Here is an 11,463-nt window from a genome sequence, read left to right as displayed (position 1 = left end):
ACGGTCACATTTGAAGTTCATTGGCATGTAGAAAACATAGACATTGGGGAATAATTCACCACTTCGGAGTTTGTTTTCTTAAAATTCCACACAAACGAATCTAATATGCATTTTATAAATGAGAATGAAAAGACAATGACGAAAGATAAGTGGATATGTTATTTTCGTACTCAGTTAAGCTGTGCTTTTGGGAATGCAGATTTATTTAATGGGTATTTATCTCAACTTTATTGCATTCTTACTTTTCTTATTTAAATACATAAATGATATGAAAGGTTTTAATGTATTAAAATACGTCGCATATCGATGAAGGTAAATTGTTTTTATTCTTTTATTGAGATCACGCCCCTGTCTTGAAACTCTCCTGTTACTTGCATTCTACGAAGTGTTTATGTTTGAAGTTTTATCTCTTTCTTTTATATACATTTAGGTTTTCATTATGTTTCATGTTTGAATGTGGAGCAATGACTTTGAAACTCGCATTTTGTAGGGATTCATTGTGGAAAATAATCTAGGCAAGCTCATCCTTAAAGTCCATAAATGCTAAACCATTGTGACGAGTTTGTGACTGAGTTTATTCACACTAACCCTATACCATAATTTTAACTTAGCTGCATTGTCTTGTCCTGTTTGAGTCACTGCAAGTTTGCCGACCGTTGAAACTCCCACGCTGTCACCCTGCAAACGTGTTCGTGTTTCATTTTAGGTTGTTGTCACTCCGCAATTTATTCATGTGTGAATAGAAGAAGCCAGTACCGCCCTCGAGACAGAATGAGTAGTATAATCAGTCAATCACGTGAACATGTTTAGAACTGGTACAGTGTTCATTTATTTAATCAAGTAGCGGATCAAAAGGATTTCAGATCAAAACTTACATATAATTCGGTGTCACAACCAATCGTAGATGTTCGAAGTAGTCTCACCAATATTGCTCATTCAAGGGCTTAGATTGACCGGTATTTTACACTTTTGTCTCCCAGACGAATGTAAGGATCTACAATTGAAGACCTGCGCGCAAGAAGACCGTAAGTCCATATTTGGCATTTTGAGATATGATCGGTTAAACTTTTTAAAATAAGATGATTGGGAAATAAAAAAGCCATAATATTGATACTTCTCAGGTACATGGGTATAGGCAAGAAGAATCATTTTGTAACAACCAAGTAAATATCTGTAATATTGATCGATATCGATCGATTTATCATTTTTGGATTTACGGTCTTCTTGCGCTCGGATTGAAACAAAAGCGTATAACTCAAAACTGAATGCAGATGTTGGAAATATTTAACCATATTGGTAATCTATGTGCAAAGACAAGCAATTTGACACCATGTTTGTTGACTTTAACCGGAAGTTACCTTCTAACTCATAAACCGAGCTCAAAATGTATGATAAATTATATATTTTCGTAATCGTTGTGATGAGTAATTTGACATGTCTCTTGACGACATTGGACAATGTTTCAATTTTGACCCCTCTTGACCCCTCACGTGACCCCTATGGGGAGGAGGAAAAAAAAAAAAAAAAAGTTGTCAACATTTTTGTCTTTATCCAATAACTTCAAAACCACCTGTAACTCAATTTCGTTGACAGATGACATACGTTCCAATTACACTTCTTCACGCAGCTGAATCACTTTGCAGTTAAGTCTAACTATCATCATCTGGTTCACTCATTTTCATATAACATGATTCTCACCTTTGATAAGTAATGTTATCAGTACTCTGAAATGATATTGATCTGCCTCGGACTTGTTTATGGATCATGAAATAATACTATGACATCAATTGCAGTAGACGGATTTGATTTGTTTTCTCATCCTTTAAGGCAAACGTAAAAACTAGGTAAGTAGGTTGTTTATTTATACGCCTACTAGCGAAGTTAATATTGATGACATGACCGATTTTAATATTGCATATTGCGACTGACAATATACTAAATTCATTTACATCTATAGCCCGTATCTTTTCAAAAATTTGAATTCGGGTCATTGGGAATTATGTGATAAATAATTGATTTGATCATTTACTTTGTTTTACATTGAAACTATTTCAAGTAATCTCAAAGTCAGTCAGACCTATTATTATCTTGGGAATTCCCATAACAGTTATTGAAATCCCGTGAAATCAAAACTGCCTTGCTCAAAGTATAGTAATTTCTTCCTTCAATGATACCCTTTCTTGATAACACTCAAGTTTAAACAACAAATATACATAACATGTCTTCCACGTCTTCCACGGTCCTAATCTTTGTGCACCCAGGACGAACAAGGGTGCCGAGGACAGGGCCTTTTCAGTGACTGCTCTATACAAATGGAACTCAATCCGCCTAAATATTCGTAGTGCCCAGACTGTTATCGGGTTCAAATCCCTTCTCAAAACATATCTTTTCTCATGATGTTGCTTTTGTTTGCTTTGTTTTTGTTTTTCTGTGTTTTTGCGCTTTATATCCTCTGGTATTAGGCGCATTACAAATGTTGTGTTACCCTGATGTAGACGATCATCTTAGATGATATTGGCAAGCATTCAGCAAGCCTGTTGCGATGAAAAAAGTGTCATATGACACTACATTGATCAAAATTATATTTATACATTTAGATGCTATATACAGCACAAGAGATAAAAGGCAAACCACTGCATTGATTTTCAGCATAGATTGTCAACCAATGTGCTAAGTAAATTGGGTCAAAAAGTCAATTTCAACCAAATATGAGGAGTGTCATGCAAGCATTTCTGTAGATATACTGTCCATTTTGGACAGGAGTTCACTTATTTTGCCAGTATTTATTCAGGCAAACACGCGTTGTCAAAAAGCGTTAAGGCAATCATCGGAAGTTGTCTATCTAGGGACAAGTGAGAAAACGCTAGTTTCTGCGCAGTTCTTAATCTTTACTTTCTATTGCCTCTAAATGTCATTTCAAGACAGATTTCGAGTTGCTCCAAGATTTCCCCTGACGATACATCGAACTTGCCGGCGGCGTAATTGCTTTGTATTTATTTTGCCAAAGTCTATATCGGCCATTTATAGAGGATGGGACAAATTAATCCCACAGTGCAGTGTTCTATATAACTATTGAAAGTTTGAATACTAGTATAACAAATCCATTCAACGACTTGTAGTGATACGGGGGTCAAACATTTTCCAAATTAACATTTCACAAAAAATCACAGGCCAGGATCTCATAGGAACAGAGCAGTTTTATAAGAACTTAGGTCATGTTCAGTTGACTTGTGATTCATGGCATAAAACCTTGCATGTTTATACCCACCTCAAGAACTGAAAACCCGTTAAATTGCAAGCAGCGGGCTCAATTATTTGAATTTTAAAGAAAGAGTGACGTAACTCGATTTTAACAACTGGTTAGGTCTGTACAAACTGCCAGCTAATTTATGCGAATCGGTGCGTTTTTTGTTTTTGTGTTTTTGGATAGAGCTTCCAACCTCTAACTGCAAAATCCTATAATTTATAATTTATAAACAAGAACTACAATATTGTAGTTGATTCCGGCTGGGACGACATCCACTACTCAAAGTATATTGGACCTGCTTGTCGTCCATCACACGGTTGAGGATAGGAAAAACGAAACTTATTCTTATCATTTATTTCTACTTCTTCTTCCTCTTCTTTGAGATACCATCCTATTCATAGACTGCGTCGAAGTCACTTCATATATAAATTGGAAAGGGACACTACTTGCTCTCACGAGTTTTAAGACGTTCCAACTGTTGAGTTGATGTTCTTTGTTTGAATACATCTGAATTGGCAATGGTATGTTTTTTTTATAAATGGGACAGAATTAAAAAAAGCATATTATGTCCCCATTCACAAAGGACAAATCACTATTTGTCTTCAAATAAAGAACAGCAATTCAACAATTGGAAGGTCTCGAAACCACCAGCGACTTGTCGCTTATTTCTTGGTAGCTGGGCACATATGTGATGCGATCAAGCAGAATCAGTCGGAACTCGGAAATATTAAATTTGCAGTTTTTTTACATGGCAGTAAAAAGCATTTATAAGGCTGTATTTTGCAGAAAACCCCATTGAAATTAAAAAACAACAGGAAACAAAAGGAAATATTGCGTTTGGCTATATCTTAAAATCAATATTTCCGAGTTCCGACAGATTTTGCTTGATAGATCACATATATAAATTACACAAAACACAGTTCTGTACAACCAGGATGCGTGGTGGAAACCGGCTTCTTTGATATGTATGTCGTGTACGTTAACCTTGCAGACTTGCAGTGTATGCTGGGAGTAGATTAAAGCAAACATTCATTAAGCTAACTAACTGATAAACATAAGTAAATTACCACCATAGGATCTAATAGTTGATGCTGTCACAAAATGAAATCTATGACCTTCTTTCAAGTAGTATATTCACCTAATATGTATATGTAGATTAAAAGTTGTAGTACATGTACATGTAGAAATTGAGCTACATAATGACCTTTTTTCATTAAGATAAGTTGAATTAAATTAAATCAAATTCTCTTCATCTTGAATGGTGTAGATAATGATATTGATATAAAGCTAAGATGTGATTAAAGCATGAACAGTTGAAATTATATTGCCGAGGATTATCTAATATTGACTAAGCCCAAATGCAAGTCAAAGGAAAATGACTAGGCGTCGTATTAAATATCGTTCACAGTATTTAATTAAATATGTCAAATGCATTGCAAATCAACAATAATGTATTGTTTTGAAAGTATCGTTTGACGTCGTTTACAGATTTCAGATGTAATGTTCTCTATTTGAAATTTATAAAATTATAAACACGGATGAAAAAGTGAACAAAGCGAGCCTGTTGTATCTATGACTGGGATAAGTACCCCAGAATAGATAAACTCTTCAAGTTAAATACAGTACATTTACGTTAAATATTTTTAATAACATCATATCGATAATATTGTACTGTTTGTTCATCCAATATAACTATAGCGCTTTGAAGAGCTTTGGAAGCTTTGGTTGTATATACAATAATTGAGCGAATTATACTGATTTGCATTAACTTTGTTTAAGTGAAATAGTGAATAGGTCATAGCAATTATGGTAGTGAAATCTGATTAGAAATACTTGACTTACATCAAAATTATTTTGATATAAGTAACAATTTGCCAACGGATCAGGTATGTGAGTTTTACAATACTGACATATTGACAATGAACATAAAAGTAAGTAATGACTTTCATTAAGTCCTTCTTATGATCGGCGCGAATAATGCTTTCTGCCACGATTGAATACAGACCAAATGGTTTCATGTGAATGTTAAAATAGTTTATTATTTCCTATTATCAGTTAGCTTTGTTCTTCTTCGGAGTCACCTTGCATGCTTCTATTTGGTCTCAAACGTCTGCTTATTGTTTTATAAAACGAGTCTTCTTTGGTACAAGACATTTATCAATACCTATGACAGTTAGTCCATCTATTATATGTCATTTGCAATCTAAACAAATGTCCGACAACATAAAAGTCATATTGAACTATTGATGATAATGTCAAGACAAGGAATGTGTAGAAAGTAATCATTAGTTGTTTGAAATCAAACCGTTGAAAGTCTGTAAACGCAAATCAACAATTTCTGACTCTCAATTCCTGTTTTCTAGATAATCCTTGAATTTTCTGCGTATGTTCGTAAAAGTGCTCAAAATGCTATACATATTACTTTGAATTAAATCCGACGCCATCTCAATCTTTCTCATACTGACTATGATAATCACGATTATTTTTACGCCATTAATAACATGAATGATTTGAAGTTCATTGGCATGTGGAAAGCATAGACATTACGTCACTTCTGAGATTGTTTTCTTACGATTTCGCATGAAATATCAAATGCGTTTTGAGAATAAAACGGTGTTCACAGACATTTGAATATAATATGCATTTTATAGCTGAAGATACGTGGATAAGTTGTTTTTGTTTACAATGTCTGCTCTTTTAAACGCAGACTTATTACATTTGTAGGGCTTTATTGGGCTATTTGATAAAGAAAATATAAAGAATATAAGACGAATTTCAATCGTACTGTATCATAAGCTGCCACATCTGCATTTTCATGTTTCTCTTCGATTCAATACTGCATTTTGGCCAACCGTTGTTATTAACTCCCATGTTGCAACTTTTCAAATGGGCTCGTGTTTTGTATGAAGTTGCTGTCACTCCACAATTTATCCATGTGTGAAAAGGAAGAAGCCTGTACCGCCCTCGAGACAGATTGAGTCGTATCGTCAGTCAGTCACCCAGGCCAGCGCAGTGAGATGTTAGGGTGAATCCACTCCCTTCCAAGTGACTTTGCGTGGGAAATAGCTTAGATAGTAGACGACGAGCAGTCGACACATCAATGTGACAATTTCGAAAGGAAAATCAAACTCTGTCAAAATATCCATATTGGAATATAGATGGACATTTGTTCATAGGAATATAAACATGATTAGAACTATTGCACTAGTTCTTTAATAAGGACGTGGGACATTACAAATATGTAAAAATAATCTATGATCAAAACTACTAGACCGGCATATTACTCAGTGTCACAAGCAATCGTAGCTGCAAAGAGTTAAACACATTTTGTTCATCAAGCAAGCATTTCAGGATGGTGGATTTCTTCTACAGGATATTTACACCTTTGCCTTAAAAGAATCACTCATCAAGCTACCATCTTTTTCACGTATGGATGTTCATAACACCATCCACACTTTTGATAAGTGTATACTCTGCAATATTTAGTCTCGGACTTGTTTATGGATCATAAAACAAAACTATTACATCGGATGCAATATTCAGTAGACGAGTTTGATTTGATGTTTTCTTCATCTTGAAGTCAAGCGTAAAAACTAGGTAAGTAGCACACTGGTGTTTATTAAGGATGTTTATTTATACGCCTTCTAGCTAAGTTAATATTGTCGACATGGCTGATATTAATACTGCATTACTGTACTGTATTACGGCTAACAATAATATTCACAAGTCATTTTACAATATTTATATACAAATTGTATCCATAATGGGCACTATTAATATCAACATTCTGAAGGTTTTTTCAAAATTAATGTATTTCATTAGGGTTTTGCAAGTAATATAATATATATTTAGTACATTTTCCTGATACTAGTGATAAACTTCACCAAAACAGAATTAATATTTTTCCAGCCTTCAGCCTTAATATTTAATATTATTAACTATAAATATCTCTATGTCGTCCACAAAGTTTTTGTATAATGTGTGTGGATATAACATTGTTATTTATTGCCGCCTTTGAAATATAAAACATTACGCGTACGTGTGAGGGAGGGGTGTTTGTTGTATGCGTTTTAGAAGACTGCACAAAAAGTAATGCAGCTGTTATAAATACACCTATGGCTTCGGAACTTAATTGTTTTCACAATATTGCAACCTAGAATGAAGGATAATTTATTTACGCGCATTTTGATACCCCATTCGTCGAATTTCGTTCAATATTAACAACACAGCAGTGTTTTAACTAATTTAAAAGTTGCAGATAATATTTGTATTGATTTGAAGTCATCGCGAAGATAATGGGGGTTCACATGCCACAATGCTGCGTATGTTAACCATTGATCGATGTAAACTGCAATTTTTTCGGGTATTTTTGTTTAAAAGCACTACTGTGTTTGTATAATATTGAACGACATTAGACAAATGAGGTATCAAAATACGCGTAAATAAATCACCCTTCTTTCTATGTTAAAATATTGTGTAAACAATTATTAGTTCTGAAGCTATATGCGTATTTGTAACAGCTGCATTACAGTTTGTGCATACTTTATTATAAGTGCAGGTATTAAACGGTACCTTGCTCAAAGTATCATAGTTTATTCTACCTTCAATGTTACTCTTTGTTTTTTGAAGACATGCAATTTGGAAACAATGAGCTATGTTTATTACAATCATTTTGCACACATGTTCTCGTACTCTATATGAGATGATCATTTTAGTTGATATTGTGAACATAAAATATTGTCATCTACATTACTTTTCATATCTTGATATTTCATTATACATTTAGATGCAAGAAGGCAAGTCGCTGAATTGTTTTTGAGTACAGATTGCCAACCAATATATTAAGTAAGTCGGGTCAAAATATCAACTTCACCTAAAGATTGTGCAAAGGAAACCTTTCTGTAGATAATGCTGTCCATTTTGGACGGGTAAGAATGACCTGTTTTTAATATCACTATTATATCACGCAAAAAATGTGTGGTCAAAGGAGTGTAAATGTAATTGTTTTTAAATTGACTACTGCACATCTATTAATCTTCGCTTTTTATTGGCTCTAAATGGCATTTTAAGGTACATGTAGATGTCAAATTGCTCCAGGATGTTCCCTGACGATACATCGAACTTGCCGGTGGCGTAATTGTTCTGTATATTTTTTTCCAATGTCTATATATTTCGACCGCTTATGTATGATTGGATAAATCAATCCCACAATGCAATGTTATAGTCTAATCAAAAATTGAATGAACATGAAACCTGTTCCCATAATTACAAGAGATGATCAGAAATTGATTATCTAACAAGTATCCAGTAATCAAAAATTGACAAATTTCCAAAAGGGAAGAAGCATTATTTTAACAATTGTGGTGATTAAAAACAAAAACCCAACCCAATTTTTCCCAGATCAACACAAAACGGGCCTTATGAAGATTTCGACATGAATGCACCATGCGCTCAAAATCTTTACTGCTATGAAGATTTTGCAACATTTAAATTTAAAAAGCGGCAAAATGCATGCTTCTTTTCCCTTTATGATCGATGCTATTCTATTCAAAGACTGGATCAAAGTCAATATGATGTTATTTGGAAAAGGGCATACTATTTATAAAGCACAGAAAGCTCGTTGCAAGCATTTCCTTAGGATGGATATGTCGCTGAAATCGGCACCTTTGATAATCACGTCGCATAATGCATGCTGGGAGTAATCATTAAGGTAACTAACCGATGAATATAAGGAAATAATCATAGTAGGATTTAATAGTTGACGTTGTCGCAAAATAATATATATATAACCTTCTTTCAAGTAGTATATAGTCATCTGATATGTTGATTGAAAATTGTAGAGATGCAACAGATATCCACGATCCTCTGGTGTATGCATCTTCATCATGATCGATGGTAATAGTTATATTAATATGAAAGTAAAACGGGGTTGAAATATGAACAGGTGACAATTTATTGCTGAAGATTATCAAATATTATGGACAAACATAATCGACAAAATCAAAGGAAGCTTTATATACATGACATTATGCATTGGCTGAATAGCCGTTCGAGTTTCGGAAATCGGTAATATATTCTAAGATTGTGAGAGCACTTTCTGACTTTTCGACACTGAACCAAATAACTAATATCTATTATCAGCTCCTTGCGAGGTACACTAAGCATTACTTAGCCCCATAAGTAGTACAAATGAGGGATTTGGCATATTTTCTTAAACTTAAATCTATCGGTTGATACAGTAACAATTACCACACCTTATTGTTATTCATATTTTTGACAAACTGTTTCCATACCTTCCGGATTTGTATGTTAGTACATTCAACAATCGCCATATATTTGGCACAACACTCTTTAAGTGAACATTTAACTGGCAACACACTACTCCAATGCACAGAGGCAGCCAGTCAACCATATGCACGTACTTTAAAACATCGCAAACTAGACGTGGAAGCGTCAAATCTGCCCAAGGATAAATACAATAGCTCACTATCTTAGGCATCACTTAATATCAACCGTATAAACCTTCGATTTGTATCTTATAAAAACGAATTAGTGCAATGTACCTGATGAAGTCAGCTGAATCTAAGCATGGAAACAATTTCATACCATTATCAATAATATTACTTATGAGATGTTAAATATAGAAATAGAAATACTCTGAGAGAGGGGAGAGAGGGAGGAAGAAGATATTAAAGAAGAAAAGAAGAAGAAACATCCACAAAAAGCAATGACAGTAGAAAAAGAAAAAGAAGACGAAGAGGAAGAGAAGGAAGAACTTTTGTCTACCCTGTTGACAAATGAGTACCAATAGTTTCCATATTATTTTTATGTATTTATTAGATCTTTTAAGAAGTTTTATTTTACCATGTTTACATAGGATTGTGTATAGAGTTTTCTATTACTATGCTGTTTTTGTTATCTTCCTAGGACTCACTCCAAATTGAAATAAGATAAGTATCAGCCATATCCTTTAAATATTTAATTTTCTCTGACCAGATGAGTAATAACCAAGCTTCAAGCATTAACAATTTATTTAGCAATCAAGTAGCCACTGATGAAATATTCATGATTCTATGTCTCCCATGAGAGACACATATTAAGCAATTAACCGGTCAAAGTGAGCGAAAAAATTATACGCGATTTTCAACTATTCTATTAAACCCTCGAGTGAAATCACTTTGTATCCAAACATTGTGACCTTATCACTGCATATCATAGATTGTGTTGGTGTGATCTACTTTTTTACAAAATAATTTAATAGCATTCGCGATCATCACTTTAAAACAACAATTGATCTCACGAAAGTTAACATTGCGGTTTTTCCGATATCGTAATCAAAACCAAATGTTTTTTATACTTTCATACTGAGACTTGATGTTTGCCACCTCCGTCAATGGCCATAACATCGATCTGTAGGATGGCTTTCGCCCCTTGACCACCATTAGCATCTAAGGCTCTAAAGCAGATCCCTGGACCCCACACGTCACCCAAAGCTATGGGTTATATTCCAGTTGAAATCCATTAAACCGCTATGGAAGACATGATTCTCACACACAGGGAGTGTGAAATTCAAATGGTTGGCTCCATTCAAAATCTACACTCCTTGTGTGGATGATTGGGGCCATGTCTTCTATAGGGAATGTATGGATTTCAACTGGAATATCCCAATATGAAAATTTGAGGACTGAGTAGAATAAATGAACAGAAAATTACTAATCCGAATAAAATCGATTGTGGCATAAAATTGCATTAAAAGCTTGAAACTAACCATCTTTATAATAATAATGAAATTAATTCAATTGATTGCCATTCATTCCATCGGAATAAACTCCTAGTATGTAGCTTATATTAATTGTGCTGTGATAAAATGTAACTGTAACTGCATACAAACATAGTACGAAGGTTGATTAAATGCTGAGGAAAGATGAAAAAGTGTAAGATTACACTTTTTTACAATTGCAACATGAATCTTTCCATTACCGAGATATTGGGTGTGTTCTTTAACAACATCGTCACGGTTGTTACATTATAGATATCTATTAAGCGGAAACTGAAAGGAAAGATATTGTATAATATGAGAGGGGAGAGATAAAAGTGCAGAAGGGAGGAGGAATGAAACTGATAAAATACTATGGTAAATTACTAAACCTTCACACGAATATTAAGAAGTAATCAGGAAAAAAAAGTAGAGATAGACACTAAAAAGGTACAGAGAT

The 11,463-nt window shown here is 34.0% G+C and overlaps 1 protein-coding gene across 1 annotated transcript in view; it reads left to right on the top strand.

The window, feature by feature from the left end:
• Positions 1 to 6,233: 6,233 nt before the first annotated feature.
• Positions 6,234 to 11,463, top strand: part of LOC140166260 (proline rich transmembrane protein 1B-like) — a 57,946-nt gene continuing 52,716 nt past the window's right edge. Inside the window, exon 1 of the mRNA XM_072189667.1 lies at positions 6,234 to 6,844. The gene's annotated coding sequence lies outside the window, so the exon portion shown is untranslated. The remainder of the gene's footprint in view (positions 6,845 to 11,463) is intronic.

Source organism: Amphiura filiformis, chromosome 12 (assembly GCF_039555335.1).
Source record: "Amphiura filiformis chromosome 12, Afil_fr2py, whole genome shotgun sequence".
Taxonomy (NCBI): domain Eukaryota; kingdom Metazoa; phylum Echinodermata; class Ophiuroidea; order Amphilepidida; family Amphiuridae; genus Amphiura; species Amphiura filiformis.
Note: the sequence above shows the minus strand (reverse complement) of the source record. Positions and strands in the feature narration are given on the sequence as shown.